At 43.7% G+C, this 7,252-nt stretch overlaps 1 protein-coding gene across 1 annotated transcript in view; it reads left to right on the top strand.

The window, feature by feature from the left end:
* Positions 1-107: 107 nt before the first annotated feature.
* The window catches only part of BZW2 (basic leucine zipper and W2 domains 2), a 57,444-nt gene continuing 50,299 nt past the window's right edge, over positions 108-7,252 (top strand). The window contains exon 1 of the mRNA XM_064444491.1: positions 108-257. The gene's annotated coding sequence lies outside the window, so the exon portion shown is untranslated. The remainder of the gene's footprint in view (positions 258-7,252) is intronic.

Genomic DNA, 7,252 nt, shown 5'->3' with positions numbered 1-7,252 from the left:
TCCTCTCTCGCTTCCCATTTTAAGTTGAGAAACGAGTTCTGCTTTTTTTATCCCCCCTGTTTCAAGCTTCCCTACAGCTCCCCCTCCGTGCCCCCCCGGGGAGGTGCCGGGAGTGGTGCGGCCGGGCGGAGGGGGCGGCCGTAGGGGCGCCCGTGTGTCAATGTGTCCGTCCTTCACTCCTCCATTGTCTGCTGCCGCCGCCGCCGCCGCCGAGAGCGCCTGCCCTGTCATCCCCGGACCGCGCAACCACCCGACAGGTGCGCCGGGCGGGCTCCCCTCACGCCGGGCCGCCGCGCCGCGCTACGCCACGGAGAGCGCGGCCGCCGCCGAGCGGGAGCGGCACCTCAGCCCCGCGGCGGCGCTGCCCGGACGGGCGGCGTCTGCGGGCTGCGGCGGGGCAGCGCCGGGCGGGTGAGGCGAGGCGCGGCGCAGGGCCTGTGCGCGGCGGCCATGGCGGGCCCCACGGCGGGATCCAGCGGGCGCCCGCCCGTGGAAATGCCTCCGTGCGCGGGTTTGCGCGCCCCGCCGCCCTCGCCTCAGCGCTGGGGCCCGCGGGGGAGCCGGGTGGCGGCCCCGGGGCCCCCGAACGGGCGGCGGTGCGGGATGGCACCGGCGGCCGGCCGTCTGTCGTTCCGCGGGGGCTGTCTTCTTTCCTTTTTATGGCAAACGGTTCGTGGGGTGGTTTTTGTTTTTGTTTTCCAGGCAGGAAAAGGCGCTTATTCGGCTAAAGCGGCCGAATAAAGCAGTGGTGGTGTGGCGGCGCCGTGCCTCGAAAGGGAGCGGACTTTGATGAATTGGGAAGGGAAATAACGCGTTCGGGGTGTTTCGAGCGGTGCCTTTTGTTAGCGCCTTTCTAAAATTAAACCGTCGGTGGAAAAATGATCTTTGTTACGGATCCAACTTTCCACTCCTCCAGTGGAAGCTTGGTAGGCACAGGGACGATCCCCAGCAAGGGGCAGAGGCTGAGGTTTAACATCCTTGACTTCTGTGTGTGTTTGCAGGAGAGAGAACAGCAGAACTCTAGTACTTGGTGGTACTTTATACCCTCCTTTGTCCGACTCTTCAATGTATAATTTTTATACCCTTTCGGTTAAGGAACCTATTTTTTCCTGTAACTAATTTTGAAAGGCATAGCTTTTTTAGCAAGCTGATTTTTTTTTTTTTCGTTTGTTAGGACTTGCAGGTCATCTCATGGCTACTTATTTAAGAGAGAAATTCCAGTAAATACTACTCTTGTTCCCTGTTTTCACGTTTATTAATTGCTTGACTGACTTCCAGAAATGGTGAAGTTCCCTTGTTTGCTTCCTGGTTCATAGAAGAGCATACTCTCTCAACATAGTGTATCTTCCTAACTACTTAGCTCTAAAACCAAAATGTGATACAATTTTACTGTAACAGAATCGTCAAATTCTGTATGTTTTCCTCATTTTAAAAATCACGGAAATACAGGGATGTACCATCATCTAGTTTTACTTGAATCAACAGGTGTAAATAAGAGAGATCGTTTTGGACTTCAGATTATAACAGATTCCCTTGGTTTTGTTTTTTATTTTTTTTGTGGTAAACCAAAAATGCCTCGAACGAAATGTCCTCAAGACAAAAGAGGTTTTTACATTCTGGTCCAGAAAGAAAGATATCCCCGTGTAGTGCTAACGGAAGTCTGTCACTGGCTCAACCGTGGAGGCTGAAATTAGGGTTTAAGTGGTCTTTTGTTGGTTGACTGCAGGGTGTGAATTTTACCCACTATGAGCAAATTTTGTGATATTATAGTACGCTGATAATCTCTCTGGTACTATTAAATAACAAGAGCCTACAAGCTTCCTTTCATATTAAAAAAAAACCAAACCCAAACCTCTCAGGCATTCAGTATACAAAACTATATATATTATATTCCTTTTTTTTTTAATGTGAGAATGTCAGTATTGTCACTGCTCCCTCGTTCACAGAGTAAACAAGCAAACACAGTTTTTCCTTGGCAGCCTCACTAGAGCTCACTTGGTGACTTAAGGCTGCAGAAGTGCTCCATCTGTAAGGGTAATAAAATACTTTAGCACTAGTTAAAAATCTTTCCTATGGAAGGCTTCTGTGTGACCTTCAGTTCAGTAGTTTGCGGACATTTCACAATCTTCATTTTATCCGTGCAAGATTGTGATGAGGCAATGAAGTGGTGTTGCCTCCATTTTACATATAGAGTTTGAAGCATGGAGGCAGCGAGTGATTTTTACAAAGCAGCGTAGGGAGTCTGTGTCAGGGCAAGGGACTGCAACATGAAAATGTAGGTTCTGTACCTTTATGTCTTGCCCCTTAATGCATTTTCTTTTATCTAACGTACCTGTTTGTTTCACATATTGAAGTTGTGAGTACTACTGTGTGGTAATTAATAATTTAAGTTTTGGGTATTATAGAGGGAGAGGAAATGTTAACCTCACTGCAACTCAATGTATTGTTTAAATTTCAAGTGATAAGTGTTTCATACAAAAAATTCCCTATTGCCTCATCAGGTGATATATCTCATATTTTTGATTTGTGAAGCAGGTACCAGTGGTGGCATTTTCCCCCTACAGCTTGCTGCTTCTAGCGTGTGCAGTTCTGCTCATGGGATTTTATGTTGAACTGTAATCAATGTATAGGTGTTCCAAAACACCTGATGTTTTCTGCAGTTGAGAGCAAGATTCATGCAAGAAAATATTCAGTGAATGAAATCCTTTTTAACATTCACTTTTGGTGAATATACAAAACAATAAGCTTTTTCCTGGGTCAGGCTAGGGGAGAAGAGACTGCCATATCCCTTGGAGAGTGCACCATGAAACTCTCAGTCTTTGGATGTGGAAGAGAGGGAAAATGAGATGCTGAACTGGTTTCACTGGTTTCAAGCTGTGTTCTCTCAAATGAGTAACCTTTGCTTGTATCTTGGAGGCTTACTAGAATTATGGCCATGGTCAAAGATCTTATAGCCTTTTTCTATGCCAGGGCATAGCGTGATCAGAAACTTGGTCTGACCTACTACATTTTATCTAGGGAAAAATAAAATAACAGGTCAAACAAGTACTGATATTCCTATGACCTACTCTTCTAGCTCCCATCCCACTGCTTCACAGCTAAGGACTTCCCTTTGTATAGGATTGCCTGCGGTGGGTTATTTGACTTTATCTAAACCCTGCATCTGCAGCATCCTGTGGTTATAACTTCCACAGCTGCTGGAAAAAGGACCTCTTTGTATTTGTTTTTGAACCTGCTACATCACAGTTTCATTTTATCATGGTTTAACCCCAGCCAGCCACTAGGCCCCACGCAGCTGCTTGCTTGCTCCCTCCTGGTGGGATGAGGGAGAGAATCCAAAGAGTAAAAGCAGGAGAACTCATGGATTGAGATAAAGACAGTTTAATAGGTAAAGCAAAAGTCACACACAGAAGCATCACAAAACAAGGAATTCATTCACTGCTTCCCATGGGCAGGCAGGTGTTAAGCCATCTCTAGGAAAGCAGGGCTCCATTTATGTGTAAGGGTTACTTGGGAGAACAAAAGCCGTCACTCCAGGCATCCCTGGCTTCCTTCTTCCCCCAGCTTTATATGCTGAGCATGATGTCATTGGTGTGGGATATCCCTTGGGTCAGTTGGGATCAGCTGTCCTTGTGGCCCCCCCCCAGCCCACTCAATGGTGGGGTGGGGTGAGAGGCAGAAAAGGCCTTGACTCTGTGTAAGCGCTGCTCACTGGTAACTTAAACATCCCTGTGTTATCAACACTGTTTCCAGCACAAATCCAAAACACAGCCCCATACTAGCTACTGTGAAGAAAATTAACTCTACCCCAGCCAAAACCAGCATACATTTTGATTCCCCACCCCCAACCCCCAGTTCCTGTTTTGGGAGATGTAGAATTGTTGTCTGTTCTCCCTTGACGTGTAGTCATGGCTTGACAGACCTGTATTATCCCCCACCACTGATTTTGCCAAGCTGAAGTCTTAAATCTAGTCATTCCTATATAAAAGCCATTTTGTATGGTTCTGAAGTGTGTTTTTGTAAAATATTTCTGTCTTCTGCATGGCCTGTGCTATGGGAGATCTCATTCATGTGGAGCTGAGCCTTTCAGACAGACCTTTGCTGGGTTTTGGTCCTGCTGTCTCCAATCCTGATAGTTATATCCTGGCCAAAGTGAGGACTATCTAATAGAATTATTCATTTAGATCAAGTCATATTCCAGGGTTTTTTATTGCTAGAAACATCCTCTGTTTTTTCCTCTCAGATCTCACAGATACTAATCCATGGATAGGTTACTTCCACCCCCAGTTTATTGGCATTGTATAACTCTCTGACTTCCTTAAATATTTTTATTTTCTTGTAAGTGGGGTTTTTTTAGGTTTCATCTGGTTTTGGATCTCAGGACAGCCACCGGATCTATGATTTAATCTGTCAACATCGCTAAGTCTTTTTTTGCACCAGAAGGTAGATTGTAAAAAGACCGCAAAGGAATAACTGAAAGCAGCCAAGGACTGGCAAGCATGATACATGTTTGAAGGCAATAGGTATATCTTTGAATGACAAGGTATTCCTATAGCCAGGGTGCTCATCTGAGACATAGAGATCTCCATCTTTTACCAATTCCCTGCGGAACTTGCACAAAGTTAGGAGCAAATCCCAACACTCGACTCTAGCTGTATCCAAAGCCTGGCAAGGTGAGACCTGTGCTCACTTCATTTTCTTTTGAACCCTGGTTTGATGGATTCTCAAGCATATGGGACAGAAGGACACCAAAGTATCCTCCCAAAGGTTGTCTGGTCCAGACTGTTGAGGTGAGCAGTGTTCTCCAGCGGGAAATACAGGACAGAGCAGTGAGAAAGTACCAGTTCAGTACTTGAAGGTTCATGTAACAGTATAGACCTCCTGACAGGGTTTATTGGTCTTATTTAGCATGAGTGTTGGTGGTTTGCTCCTAGACCTGATCTAAGTGAGCTGAGCCAGCTTTGGTGTCTTTGCACCCAGAATATAGCCAGCATAGCAGCCATCTATAGAGGTTTCTTTAGAGAAAAATGCTCACAAGTTTATTTGTATAGGCTGCAAAGTGCATTTTTGGGTATATGCTTTTATTTTTATGTATATATATTTAACTGCTAATCATGCAAGGGCAACCCACATAATCTTCCCACAGATAGTGAGGATTAACGGTACAAAGAGAGAATTCTGAAGCACTCAGGTATTGTGACGATTACGGCAATGTGAATGCCTTAGATAAATGTGCATTTGTACTACCTGGTTAAACAGTTCTTTAAAAAAAATCATAATAAAACCAGATATGTGTATCCCTTGCTCCATTTATATACTCTACACTGGATCTGTAATTTAGGAAAAAAATTGTTTCTTTGCAGGTTGATTTCATATTCTCTTAATTGTTTGTTCTAGATGGTACTAGTATGAACAACTTGCTCAGATGGTACATCTTTTTTGCTTTTTGAATGAGACTTTAAGTCATTATGAATCTATTTTATTAAGAGAAAGCCAAGCTTTAAACAAATGGTTTCATGCATATGAATTCCATGTAGGTAGGTACTTGAATTTTTTTGTAAGTGTAATAGAAGTAATAGCACACAAGCAGCCTTTTGCTGATAAAGGACTGAGATGTATTTAGTGACTGCGGAACTGTGTGTGTCAGAGGGCTGGCTGCGCAGCTTTGCAAGACTAAGTTCTTTCCCACTTAAGCTTTGCAAGTGGTGGCAATAACCGATCATGCACAAGCACAGCTCCTGTAGAGTTGGTTTGCAATGGTTTTTCAGACTGGTGTTGCTAAAATAAATTAAAAACTTGAGAGATTTGAAGTAAATAAAATTACATAAGGCTGTAAGGGAAATACATCTCTGTGTAGGAGGACACTGAAAAACTTTACAGCACATATAGACCCTGCACCACCGTTGGGAATCACATGTATGATACTGGGACAAATAAAGGCCCTGGGAGTGTCAGCAAAGGTTAGTCAGTGACAATTCAGCCTTTTATCTGGCCAAGAATGGTGGAAGCAGTTGGGTTAAACATATCTAATTAGATATAATTTGTGAGTAATTTTTTAACCTAAGATAAGTGTATTTAAATTCTGCTTGCAGTCATCTACAGATACATGTACCTGTTTGCAGGCTTAAGGTGATTATTTAGGGCAGAGGAGTATTATGTGTTGAATGGTTATGTGCTATTAAGTTCAGACTGCTTTAAGAGACATCATCTTTTACTCCTCATTTTCTGTCCTCATTCCTCCTGTCCAAATTCAAGAATTCTTATGTCTGTATTGCACATAAGGCAACAGGCTGTCACTTATATCCATCTTGCTACCTGAGCCTAGAGGTAAAGTAATTCCATTCTGATCTCTCATGTGCAATACATTTCACCTGTGAACTGCCATGGTTGCCCATTAAACTGTGGATTTGATTTCTGATACTGTTTGTTTTTCCATGTGATCTGTTGTTGATTAAATATGAGTCCTCCCCTCAACTGCAGCAGTACTTGTTAATTTAAAATGGTAATTATCTGTTCAAAGATAACTAAAATACTCAAGGATCACTGAGCGGTAACACCAGTGTGTGAGAGGGAAATTGGCATATGGAAGAGATCTATTGCTTTTCCCTAGAGAAGTCTGTGGAGTGCAATAATATTCTGCCATGTCTGAAAATCCTTCTGAACTTGCTGTACCATGCTTAAATCTAGCTGTAGATCTTGTAAGAGACTGCAAAAGCAAAAATAAAAGCTATTCCAAAATAAAAAGCAAAATAAAGAGAGAGTCCAGCGACCAAAGGGAGGGTACAGTGGTGTGGTGGCCATATTTATGGCACCATAGTGCTCCTCAAGGTCCTTACGTGCTGTAAAGCTGACAGCAGAACAAAACACATGAGTTTCAGGGTTTAACAGCTTTGGTCTTCTGTAAAGTGTGGTTGTATAGTGCAAGCACAGTAAAGGGAAATCATACATTTGTAACATATTGCTGGTAAACTTTCTGGCTTGGATCACAGTTTTCTGATGGGGTTGGATATGTGCAAGCGGCAGCTCACGTAGATCAGATTGCAAGACTAGGAGGTGCTTGGTGCATATTTCTTAGGCAAAGGGAAAGTAGTTAAGAGGTAAGCTGGCCGTGAGTCAGTACGGAAGCTGAAACTGGGTAATGGCTGATACACGTGGTAAGAGCTTTTTTTTCCTGTTGTTCATTCTTGTTCCCACTCCATCTTTAGATATGCTTGTATCGCTAAGTACGTTTTAATATACTAAAAAGACTTCT

The sequence above is a fragment of the Phalacrocorax carbo genome, chromosome 2 (assembly GCF_963921805.1).
Source record: "Phalacrocorax carbo chromosome 2, bPhaCar2.1, whole genome shotgun sequence".
NCBI lineage: Eukaryota > Metazoa > Chordata > Aves > Suliformes > Phalacrocoracidae > Phalacrocorax > Phalacrocorax carbo.
This window is presented reverse-complemented; position numbering and strand designations above follow the sequence as displayed.